The sequence below is a fragment of the Lactuca serriola genome, chromosome 1 (genome assembly GCF_051521515.1).
Source record: "Lactuca serriola cultivar US96UC23 chromosome 1, Lser_US96UC23_V15, whole genome shotgun sequence".
In the NCBI taxonomy this organism is placed as follows: domain Eukaryota; kingdom Viridiplantae; phylum Streptophyta; class Magnoliopsida; order Asterales; family Asteraceae; genus Lactuca; species Lactuca serriola.
In genome coordinates, this window is record NC_136408.1 from 175607451 (window position 1) to 175620026 (window position 12576).

Consider the following 12576-nt stretch of genomic DNA (forward strand, 5'->3'; position numbering starts at 1 on the left):
AAATATTTTGGGATAAATTTGGCTAATTTTTGATGTGCTTAATTACGGCGTTAAAACGAACGGAAATTTTGGGTTGTCACACATATATTAAAAAAAAAGTAATTTTTTAAATATTTTTATACAAATAAAATGATGAAAATAATAAATTAAAAAAAAATTCAGATTTTTCCTTTATTTTGCCTTTTAGATTTATTTTTTTACTTTTTAATCTCAAAGATAAGTTATTAGGATTGAATCCTCATGTTTCATAAAATTTACATGGTCTCAAAATAACATATATATATATATATATATATATATATATATATATATATATATATATATATATATATATATATATATGCAATATTATAATAGAATATTACACTGTAAATATTTAAATCGAATGTTTAGAATTTTAGAATATTCTAATATTTTACTAAAATTGTAACATATGTTAAAATATTCTAATATTCTACTAGAATTGTTAAAATGTTAGAATATTCTAATATTCTATTAGAATTATTTGAATATTTATAATTTATTATTTTACTAGAATCTCTAATATTCTAAAATTTTGATTTCAATATTTAAAATACTATGTTCTATTAGAATATTTCACATATATTTAAAAAAATATCATTTTTTTGGATAATCAATATAACAAAAATAATATTTCAAAAACATTTTTTCAAAAATTTTCATTTATTTTGCATTATTTTTTTACCTCTAAAGAATTGTTTAGAATTCTATTAACTTTTGTGTTAAAATAGTTTGAAAGTTTTTACCATGCGGGTACTCGAAACTTTAGGAACTGGTGTAATCGGTTCCGTTTCCATCATTCTAGGGACCGCTGGTTTCGGAAACGGTTTCGGTTCAATTAAAATTGGTCGGGTACCCGTCTATGCTCATCCCTAATAATAAGCCTTAAAAATAACTTTTTGATAGAAGCTTATTTATGATAAAATAATATAAACCAAAGTTATAATATATGTGACAAGGATTCCACAAATATAAAAAACACTAAAATCCGACTTCGTATGAAGAAGTTATTCTTCTTTGAGGTTTCACGATAAAACTGGCACGGATCTACGTACCGAAGAAAGTGAATTTTTGATAAATTACTTTTTTAACCTAAGTGAACTAAAAGAAAGTCGTAGTAGTCATAAACTGAGAGCATGTATATAGAGAATGCCTAAATCTGACTTCGTGAGAGGAAGTTTTGATTTTTTGAAGTTTCAACGCAACAATGTAGGCAAAGAAATAGAAATTCAAATCGATTGATTGTTAGCCAAAACAATTTAAACAAGATTTGAAGATCTTGTGAATATGAACCCATCGATATAAGTAGAGTCGAGAACAGGTTTCGTATGAAGAAGTTATGAATTTCGCATAGACTTTTACAATCCAAACTGGTCTAAATATGAATTTTTGTCAAATCAAGAATTAGATGTAGAACTCGTCGAGAGGATTCTAAGGATGTAAAGAACGTTGAAAATGGACCTCGTATGTGAAAGTTATGACCGTCTGAAGATCAACGAGAAAATACATGTGTTGATGATGTGGCAGCACCAGAGTGTGCCACGTGGCAAGTCGACCGCCCACTCCTCCAAGAGATAAGCGACATGGCAAGATATGAATGTCACACGTGGCTCCACAAGAGTGTGACATGTTTCCCTTTCTAGAAGAAGGGTATGTGGACAGATCACGGTGTGACATGTGGCGAATAGGGGATGGAGTCAGCAAAGCTGATGGGTGCGGCGCGCCTTCCCTACACTATAAATACCCCCTTCAAGTTTACTTCATTCTCACATCGGCTTGGAAAGAGAACTAAACATTTGTTAAAGGGGTGTTGATACCTTCCTTATCACAACATATTTTAAAGTTGTGAAGGTATCATATCTGATAAGAACTCTGCAGTTAAGCGTGCTTGGGTGAGTGCAATTCTAGGATGGTGACCCCTTGAGAAGTTTTCGTGTCGAGAGCCCAAAGAGGACAATATTCTTATACGTGCCAATGGATGATGTTACAACTATATTCCACACATCAAATTTTTTGGCACCCTTGTTGTGGAATAGTTTTCCATCAGTAAGAAAAATCATAAAAATCAAACTAATTGAATATGTAAAGAAAATCACGTTGCGACCGAAAAATCTCGTCGAGACTTCTTGCTAAAAACAAAATAATATTCTGAGAGTATATAAAGATGTGGTAATGCTCTAGGTATTCCCCATAACCTTACAAGGAATGGAAAAAAGATGGTCAAATTGTTTAACATGGGAACTATGAATACCTGGCAATTATTAAAGGTTGAATTTGTAAAGAAATACAGTCCGTTAGATAGAATAGAAAAACTGTAATATCCATAAAATTCAAAAAAATTTAAAACTTTTCAAACAATCCAAAACCATTATTTGTTACAAAATGTTTTCAAATAAATTCATATCAAAGTTTTCCTAGAAATCAAAATCACAAAACATGAGGAAGTGTACGGTCACGCCTTCGCCTTCCCGCGATCATCAGAAGTACCTGAAACAATAATCGATAAATGTAATCTTGAAGGCTTAGTGAGTTACCCCCAAAATACCAACGCCATACACATATAACCATATTATAACAAACAAACAACATGCATAATGAGCCATCAGCCTGACTGGACCACCTTGCAGGCCTTCAGTCTATATGGATCGCTCTCCGAGCCTTTGGCACATTTGGACCACCTCTTAGGGCCTTCACCCTATCCGGACCGGTCGTTGGGCCTTCGGCCTGACTAATATGCCCTCTCGGGTCTGCAGTCTATCCGGTTTGCCTAGGGAATGTTGGCCTTCAGCACAAAGCAGGTCCGCCTCAAACCAACCCCAATCAAACAATAATGTGCATATAAATATCATACGCTAGCATGTATATAACAGTCAAACCGATCTAACAGATCGCTAATCATAACACCATCCTAACTACCAGGATGCAGATCTAACAGATCAATAACCATAGTATCATCCTTTCTACCAGGATGCAGAACTAACATATCACTAATCCTATCAAACAGTATGCATACTGAGCTATCAGCCTGACTGGACCGCCTCACAGGGCCTACAACCTATCTGGACCGCTCCCGAGCCTTCGGCACGACTGGACCACCTCGCATGGCCTTCAACCTATCCGGACCGCTCGCCGGGCCTTCGACCTGACTGGTCCGCCTTGCAGGGTCTTCAGTCTATCCGGTCCACCCAGGGTATGTTGGCCTTCAGCACAAAGCAGGACCGCCTCAACCCAAACATACACATACATATGTCAATATACTCATAACACATAATCAATAGAAAAAATAAGCACATATCATAACAACATAAAAACATACAATAACCAGGATAACAATCCAAAGGACCGACCTTGGTGATGGGTTTTAGCCATAAGAACTTTCCTATGTGCGCATGCAAAACCCTAATGCTTGGATCTAGGCTTTCTAATTAAACATGCTTTGAATCCAAGACTTCTAACAACTAATTGGGTATAAAACAATACAAAATCAGATCTAGAAGTATACCTTTGAAACTCTTGTTTGATCTTGTTGTCTTGGAGCTCTAGAGTCACAATTGTCACTCCTCTAATGGCTTACAAACACCAATAAGCAAAGAAGATGATTTGATAGAGAGAGGAGAGGGAAGATTCGGCCAGGGTTTCTTTCTTCTTAAGAGGTCCCGATTTCCCTATGCCATGGGGTCTATTTATACTTGTAGACTCCTTAAGGGTTTCACCTTAAACCCTAGTTGGATAATCCTTTCCTTAAAGCAATCCAAATCCTTACCATAGATAAGTCATGGACGATTTTGAGCTATCCAAAGCTCTAGAATCCGTCCAATCCCTATCTCTTAAGGATTTACAGTCTAAAGTGTAACTATCAAACAATTGACAGTTTAGACCCTCTTATTTTATTAATCTCTTTAAGTCACCAAATTAATACTAATTAATTTATGACTTATATTAATCAAATAACAATATTATTATTCCTTATTAATAATATTTATTCTCTCTTAATAAATCATCCTATCAAGTTGCTATGGTGAAGGCAACCCAAAAGGACCATGCACAATCGGATCAAATACTTGCCTAATATAGTTGCAGCCTTAGACACTGCTCCAACAGTCTCCCACTTGGATAAGTCTAGTAACTATATGCACAAGTACAATTCGATTTGCAATCGTAGCTCTCAAAGACGCTGTCAAACTCTGATCTAATCAATCTTGTCCTTTAGATAAGGGATCGTACAGTCCTCTGTTAGATATCATGCTGATTAGTCTAGCATTTAGGTTTCTCGATCTCTGATTTATTTGACATAGAACTTAATCGAACACATCAATTCAGTTCTGACCGGGCCTGGCACATAAGTCAAATCAAATCATCGAGCGGCCAAGATATCGCTTTTTTTTCTCTTAGGATAAAATTTACAGATAAACTTCGACTTATATGCATTTACTTATTCATTCATCAACTATACACAACAATGAGTTTTATAACACCGAGTTACTGATGCGTTTTCGCATTATCAATGTGCAACCAATTAACAAATAACAAACCATATATCTAGGTTTTAAGACTATATGATATTATCGTCTTGCGATCACCCTTTTATATATCATATTCCATAAGGTGATTCCAGCAAGCGCGGGTTTGTTCCAATGCTCAAAACCAGTTCATAAGCACTCATGAACGTCGCAACAACCCTTTGCTATGTCGAATACCATTTAGACAATCTACGCACCAATTTACGACAATCTTCATTCATATCTACTTCCAACATATGAACGATTGTGGACAATTTGAAAAATTCGATTATTCTTAACAAATTCAATTATTCTGGAAGTCAAAACATGCAAAATGAAACAATAGTTAAACAATTAACATAAGACAGTAACATTACTCATAAATAGAACTCCTTTATTTAATCATCAAATGTTAATTACATTTATCTATTACACGTTTCTACTACTATCTAATCTATGCTAATATCATCCTTCAGCCCAATACTCCTAGCATGCTGCAAGTGCTTAACCCTGCTCAGTCCCTTCGTAAGCGAATCTGCTGGATTATCTTCGGATGATATCCTCTCACTACGAGTTGTCCTTCTTCTACACGATGTCTAATAAAGTGATATTTTTTGTCGATATGTCTAGATCTACCATGATCCCTCGGTTCCTTGGTCAAGGCAACCGCTCCTTCATTATCACAGAAAATCTCCATGGGCTCCTTTATGGCGGGTACAACCCCAAGATCACCGATGAAGTTCTTCAGCTATATTGCCTCCTTCGACGCTTCGCTCGCTGCAATGTACTCTGATTCGCTCGTTGAATCAACTACGGTTTCCTGCTTGGAACTTTTCCATGTCACTGCTCCTCCATTCAGGGTAAAGACCCAGCCCGACTGCGAACGGTAGTTGTCTCTGTCGGTCTGAAAGCTGGCGTCACTATACCCTCGCACCTTCAAGTCATCACTCCCTCCGAGGACTAAGAACCATTCCTTCGTCCTCCGAAGGTACTTAAGGATATTCTTCACCGCAATCCAATGGGCTCTGCCAGGGTTCCCTTGATATCTACTAACCATGCTCAAAGCAAAGGCTACATCAGGGCGAGTACAAGTCATAGCGTACATGATTGAGCCAACTGCGGAAGCGTATGGTACTCGCCTCATTTCTGCTATTTCAGCTTCGGTACTCGGACTTTGAGTCTTACTCAACTTGGCATTACATTGTATCGGTAATTCTCCCTTATTCGAGTTTTCCATACTAAAACGTTTTAGTACCTTCTGTAAGTAAGTGTTCTGACTAAGTCATAGTAGTCTCTTACTTCTTTCTCTTACTATCCTTATTCCCAAAATATAGGAAGCCTCTCCGAGGTCCTTCATAGCGAAGCACTTCCCGAGCCAGGACTTAACCTCCTGCAGAGTCGGGATGTCATTTCCTATGAGTAATATGTCATTGACATATAGAACGAGGAAGCTTACTATACTCCCACTGGCTTTGACATATATACACACGATTCATCTTTGCTTCATACAAATCCAAACTCTTTGACTTTCTCATCGAAACAAAGATTCCATCTGCGAGACGCTTGCTTAAGTCCATAAATGGACTTCTCAAGTTTACACACTCTATTCGGATGCTTCGGATCCACAAACCCCTCTGGCTGAGCCATGTAAACATCCTCAGCCAACTTTCCATTAAGAAAAGCGATCTTGACATCCATTTGCCAAATCTCATAGTCATGAAATGCGGCAATTGCTAGCATCACTCTAATAGATTTTATCTTCGCAACTGGTGAGAAGGTCTCATCATGGTCAACTCCGGGAGTTTGAGTAAAGCCCTTCGCGACCAATCGCGCTTTATATGTGTGTACGTTTCCATCCACGTCGGTCTTCTTCTTGAAGATCCATTTGCACCCAACGGTCTTACGTCCGGGCACATAATCAACCAAATTCCAAACTTGGTTATCACACATGGATTGGATCTCGCTATCCATTGCCTATTTCCATTTCGCAGACTCCGGGCCTGCCATGGCTTCCTTATAGCTATTAGGTTCATCAAGGTTTATTAGTGTACCATCACTAATATACGTGTCCCCTTCGGTAGTAATATGAAAACAATAAAACTGTGGTTGAACTTTAACTCTATCAGAACGTCTAAGAGGTAAGGACTCGTCAATCGGTTCAACCGGAGTTTCCTCCTCGGGTTGAGTGCCAGCGGTAGAGGTTCCTTCATCTATCGAATCTTGAATCTCTTCAAGTTCGATTTGCCTCCCACTGTCTCCTTGGCTTATAAGTTCTCGCTCTCAGAAAACTCCTCTCCTCGCAACGAAGACAATATTTTCCTTCGGTCTATAGAAGAGATACCCAAAGGATTTCTGCAGGTAGCCAATGAATGTACATCGCTCACTACTTCTTCTTAGTCCCTTCGGTCTATAGAAGAGATACCCAAAGGATTTCACAGGCGACGATCTTCTGTTCCCCATGATTAGATTGATCCTTCCTTGCTCCACATCCCTACTTCTTCTTAGTCCCTACACATTAGAGAAAATGTGGTAACCACAACCGGTATCAAGAACCCAAGAAATAGCATGATTAGAATCGTTAGATTTAATTGTGTATATACCTGCTAAAGATGTCTTGATGTTTCCTTCCTTGATGGCTTGCAGGTACTCTGGGCAGCTTCTCTTCCAATGTCCTATCTTGTGGCAATGGTGGCACTCTGCCTCCAAATCTTATCATTTGGCTCCACGAAACCAACACCCCACTAATTATTATTTGATCTTGGCTATAATAATATAAAATAATAATAAAAAGTACATTTCGGGGCTCTAGGTTTATTATTTAGTTATTCTATTTTAAACGGAATGTTACAACTCTCTCCTATTTAAATTGGATTTTGTCCTCGAAATCATTCCTTACCATTCCTGACACATCAAATAACTTAAGCAACATAGCCACAACTACATGCATACCCCAACCTTTCGAAGGAAACTGTAACTAACCCTCGCAGGGTTCTGAAACCTGAATATAACCGAATTCCTTGCATTATGATCACATTTACTCAATCCGAAATCTGAAGTCTCGAGATGGTTTGGCCCCCTGACAGACCGCCCACACTGAATCATTGTCGAATTCATTTCACTTATCTCCCAACTGGCTACTCAACTTCTGTTAACCTGGGTTCCTACTAGAAGACAGAGTCACAGACCAAATTTCCCTGAAATACACTTATACTTGACAGAAAACTAATCTGGAATACTGGATTCCTACCCGGTTGCCGAACCAACGAGCAATCTTACAGTCGCTCTGTGCGACCTCCGAAGGAAACTTCAACTAGCAGTAGCCGCCCTAGCTGTATCACCACTAATGGTTCCACCAATCTTTCTAGTCCATCCAATCGTAATAGCCTAACAACCTGTCACCACAGAATCCAATGTGAAAAGTGAATGCTACCAGATTAACTGTAGTCTTACATCATGCCCGGTCTCCAATGACATATCATTTCTTGATTCCAATTATGATGTGGTCTACCCATAATCTTGCGAACTGGCCCACCCTGGCCTAATCGTCTGAAAGAATTTGGGAATGCTACGGGTCATCCTGTAGTCTCATAACACTTCCCTCACTATCTAACCACTAGTGAATGCTACGGCTACCCCTGTAGTCTTACAACACTTTCACCCTAACACAACCACATCCTGATACCTTACCCTCAATCTATCAATCCAAAAACCTTCAAAGTCGAGCATACACTTGACTGAACACCCGAACTGAACTTAATTCTGACTAGAACCCCAACCTGATTCCCTAAATTCTGCTACCAAGCGCCAAGCAGACGCAATTCACATGTTGGGAAGTTTTACCGAACTCCAAACTCACACAACCCTCAAACCAAATAGCCACTTGGACCACCTTCCTCCCCGACACAAATGCGAAACTGTAATAGCCTGGATTCCCAGGTATTATTCATTTATTTATTTTGTTAATTTGGGAGGAGACTCGGCGAGTTGGAGCCTAGACTCGCCGAGTATGATCGCGGATTTGGACGCGGGTTCGCGCCTGGACTCGGCGAGTCTGCGCTGTTTAATGAAACCCTAATTTCCCAGCCTTGAGCCCTATTTAAAGGACCTTAAACCCCTCCATTGCGGCTACCTTCGATCTTGAGAGCACCAGAGCAGCTGAGAGTTCTTGTGAGTGAGATAAGAGGCCATTATTCACCATTTTTGTGTGTAATTGCAAGAAAGGAAGAGGAAGGCCAAACTAGAAGAGTTGGGGAGCTTGGATCTACTCCCATTTCGGCAGAAGAAGCTATTTGAGGTAACATTCAGAGCTTATTCTCGTGTTTTTCTTGATATGGTCAAATATAGGGTTTCTTTATGCCTTGTTTGCCTTGTATTTGGAGTGTGAGAGGTCCCATGGGGATATGGTACCTAGATCTGGACCTTAGTAGGTCCAGAGAGTCCCAAATGCCATGCTTTATGCCTTTCCTTTTGAGTTGGAGACTTAGGTTGCCATTTTAGAGGTCATTTCTTCAAAAGAAGCCTTGTAGGCGTTGCATGGTAGCCAAGACTGTGACTTTACGTGATGAATGTGCTTGGGAGGGCCAGATCTATAAGTTGTTGGAGCGGATCTGACCTCAGAAGCGAGATTGAGTTGATGCATGGCATGGACTCGCCGAGTCCGAAGAACAGACTCGGCGAGTAGCATGAAGATTGTCCTTAACCACTCAGCGAGTGGTCTTGCCGAGTTAAGGGTTGACTCAGTGAGTCAGGGGGAGTTAGAGAGGGTTGACAGGTGGACTGAGTCGAGCTGGAACTCGTTGAGTTGTTCTTGAGACTCGGCGAGTTGAGTCGTGGTGGCCCCGCGATTCATGCCAGGTGGAACTTGTCGAGTCATTGGAGTACTCGACGTGTCAAAAGAGGATCCTAGGGAGTCAGTGAACACGTATAGACTCGCCGAGTCGCTCTAGTGCACTCGCCGAGTCCGGTCAAAGTTGACCGTTGACCAGTGTTGACTTGATGGGGGTAGTCAACCTTAGTTGAGAAAATGTTAATTAGAGGTATATTGTGTTATAGGAGGATTATAGCTCGGAGGATCGAGCGCGAGTGATTTCCGGGATTTGCGAGTTATCGAGATACGCGAGGTGAGTCTTCTCACTATACTTTACCTTGAGTAGGAAATCAGAGTTATGTGACAGAGTATTTGTATGCTATATGTATGTTATGTGTTGTACTGCATTATTTCTATGTGATTTATGCTGTGCATGTTTACAGAGTTGGAACCGGAAGGTTCCCAAAGTTAGAACCAGTGGGTTCACAGAGTAGGGTCTACGGACCCACAAAGTTATAGCCTCGAGTGGCTAATATGTGTTATGTGTGGTATTTTGGGGAACTCACTAAGCTTTGTGCTTATAATGTTAGTGTTGTTTGTTTCAGGTACTAGTGATGACCGTAGGAAGGCACCTTCTTGATCTGTACACACGCATGGGATTTTTATGATATGTGATCTTGGGGTTTTGTATGATATGGATTGGAGTTTTAAACTTGATGTTTTATGAAAATTAAATGAAAATGTTTTTATATTATGCGAAAAATTATTTTGAAATTCTCGATGTTACAGAAACTTATCCCAGTTTCAAAACCGTTCTTGCTTCTGAATCCTGGGATAATCCCCCCCCCCCCCCCCACTTAGATTCGACTAAGTCTTCGAAATACATGAAAATTTGAGAAATCCCAATCCTTCTCACTTTCCAACGATCAATCTGATGACAACCAACTCTTTCCAACTAGTGCTCCATTACTAGCCAATCCCAAATGATCACACACTTCTAAGAACTAGATGAACACTTCCTGAATCCCAGTGAAACCGACAACCCCTAATGCTTGAATGATCTAACACTCAAATCTTGAAGAAGAAAAGATAGATGCTCCAACTAATACCTCGGCAACGAGCTACTTCCCTTGGCGCTTTCATCCGCTAATCAATAACGGTTACTAAAACCACTGAATCCTGACTGTGTTGAATAACCATCATGTGGGACCCTGTCCACAGACCTCCCACATAAAACCCCTCTTCTTAATGTGCTCCAAACAAATCTGCCTCTATAGGGCTCTAGAAGGCATATTATTTGGAGTCTTGCACCCTGACTCACTCACCATCTCTGTCGTCCATAGCTGAACTGCAGTAGCTGAAGCAACCTCTAACCCAAACCAGGCTACAAACTACTCCTAAGACATAGTCTCAAATCCTAAAAGTTCAATAGATCGCACAATTAATCCTTGCCGCCCGATACAAAAGAGAGAACCAGACCTTAGCTCCTATACGTAGGGACGGTAATCGCGTACGCCTCGAAAGATACTCATTCCACATCTACCCACCTGCGCTCACCAGCGTTGAAATACTATCGCCAACCCCTGCGTCCAACTGACCCCGAGCTCGAAATACAACCTGATCCAGGGGTTACAAGCCTGCTCACTCCTATGAACTCGGAAAACTGAAGGGGAACAACCCTTGCCCTCAAAAACAACATTCCAATCCATAAATCAATCCTTCTACTTCCAGTTGCACAACTCGAGCTGATCATAATCATCACTCCCTTCCTAATCCCCGCGACTCTCACCCCGGACTCAAGTGTGACAACTCGAAATTTCTATTCTGTACAAACAATAACAAGTCAATAGAATTTAGAACAGTTGTAGTAAATTTTCAGACTTTTAGTATAAGTTTGAGTATTTCAGGATTTACACTTAAAAGAGATATCAGGAGAGAGGATGCACTAGGGTTTTGTGCAACTCTGTTATTCCAAAACTTCCTGATATTAGAGTTCAATGCCTGAATAAAATATTTTCTGCCAAAAACCCCAGGAGTATATATATGTTTCTGAGGCATATTTATTCATTTGTTCCATTTCCAACCAGAGAAAAGCCAATTTCTCTCTCACGGATCTTTGGCCTTTCGTCCCAAAACGTAAGTACTTCTATCTAGGTGTTTTATAGAGCTTTTTATGTGTCTAATAACCTAGAAATCATATGGAAACATGAAGATCAAAGAGTTTACGGCCCAAGAACAGCTTGGACCGTAAACCCTTCTTTTGGGGCCAAATGAGTGCCTAGGTCCCTTCCTTTTGAAATGAAACTATGCTAGGCTCGTACCATAATGTGTGTGGAACTTGAAAACACCATCAACACCATACCCATGAGAGATTACGGCCATAATCTCTAAGGGTTTTGGTTCTTGGGCCGTAAACATCAAATAAAGGTACCAAAGTGTGCCTAAGGCCTTCTTTAGCCTTAGATAAATGTCTAACCCCTATCCTAGATGAGCATGGGACTTGAAAACATAAAAATACCACTTTCCATATGGGTTTATGGTAGTAAACCCAAAAGGAAATGGCATTGGGGCCGTAAACTCCTCAAAGGAGTGTATTGATGCCCTAAACCCTTCCAAGGACTAAACCATCAAGTAGAAATGCTTTTAGGGAACATGTAAAGCTTCAAAACACCAAATAAGCTAGGGCTTAGGAGCTAACGGCTGTAAAATAAAGAGTTTACGACCGTAAACTCCTTGTGTGATGGTTCTTGGAGAGTAAACACAAGAATGGGGTCCTTTGGAACCCTAAACCCACTAGCCTTGTCCTATAACAACTAAGATGCAATCCTTAGGGTTAATAACACTTATATAAGGTGTTTAGCATGTTCTAGGAGGTCTTAACATTTTCAATTAGTAGTTTAAGACTAATTGGGTACATATATGTGTGATTATATGTTAACTAGGAACATAGAGTGTGTTCAAGACTTCACTTGACACCTAGCAATCCTACATCTTCAGTTCATCCGTACCACTCACTATAGGTGAGTTCATAACCCTTAATCAATGGTTTAAATGTTTTTAAATGATTTATGGGGGGATACAAGTTAAATACTTATAGTTATTACATCTATCACATGTGATTAATAACTACAAAACCAGTGGTTTTCTTACTGATCAAACTGTTTATCAAACTGTTTTGCTTCAAACTGTTTTACAAATTCTTATACTTATCATATACGTTTACTTAAGCTCTGTTATACTTATTATCAA